This window comes from Pyxicephalus adspersus, chromosome 8, assembly GCF_032062135.1.
Source record: "Pyxicephalus adspersus chromosome 8, UCB_Pads_2.0, whole genome shotgun sequence".
Classification (NCBI taxonomy): Eukaryota; Metazoa; Chordata; class Amphibia; order Anura; family Pyxicephalidae; genus Pyxicephalus; species Pyxicephalus adspersus.
The window spans coordinates 74289954-74290767 of record NC_092865.1 but is presented as its reverse complement, the minus strand read 5'-3'; the positions used below and the strand labels follow the sequence as shown (position 1 = coordinate 74290767).

Sequence of the window (814 nt, the reverse complement as noted above, 5' to 3'; positions counted from 1 at the left end):
ACACCACCAGGTAAAAAAGAAACATTCATATACACAATTAATGCATATAATGCCCTCAATAATGCCTGACACCAAGAACATGGCGCGCACTGACCGTGCTTGTAATCCCGCCCCGCCTACTCCTCCTGCACAGCATCTCGGGATTTGTAGTAGTTGGGGGAATTACGAAAAGGCGTTTTTTTTCTTTTTGCTACTTTAAATCCCACAATCCTGTGCGGGCGCAGCCGTTGTCGGCAAGTGTGCTAGTTAGAGAAAAAGAAAAAAAAAAAAAAAAAACAACGATTCGCCATTAACAACGTGTGGTGTTGGGCCTGGAGATCTGTAGTCGGTGAGTATCTCTTGTAACGTACATTGTTTTAGAACGGAGCTGCTAATAGTGTGTCGCTCATTGTATCTGAGGCAATGTGCGGTTTTGGCGGGATGCTGCTGCCAGTCCCTTCTGGGAGAATGGTCACTTTATATGGTGCGGGTGGCAAATCATTTAGTCTTAGTCTACACGGACGTTTTCCCCAGCGTTTACCTGGAGGCTTTATAACCCCGTATTTGAAATTTCCATGCATTCCAATTGTGTATATATTCCAAAAGCGGTACACTGTTTTTCATGATTTTTTTTTTTATATTGTAGACCTGTAATTTACAGAAATTTGTCCAAACAAGGGTCTAGTAGATATCCTGAATATAATAAACTTTGAAACACACAATCATGTTAAAAAAATAAATAAATGTAATATTAAAATTAAATAAAAAACACAAAAATTGGCTTAAACACCTTGGCTTAAAACCTCTCTAGTGTGGTAAATTTTAAAATGGGGCA

At 39.3% G+C, this 814-nt stretch overlaps 1 protein-coding gene across 1 annotated transcript in view; it reads left to right on the top strand.

The window, feature by feature from the left end:
- Positions 1-258: 258 nt before the first annotated feature.
- RANGAP1 (Ran GTPase activating protein 1) overlaps positions 259-814 on the top strand; it is a gene marked incomplete at its 5' end in the record, with an annotated part of 21278 nt that continues 20722 nt past the window's right edge. The window contains 1 exon segment of the mRNA XM_072421163.1: positions 259-328.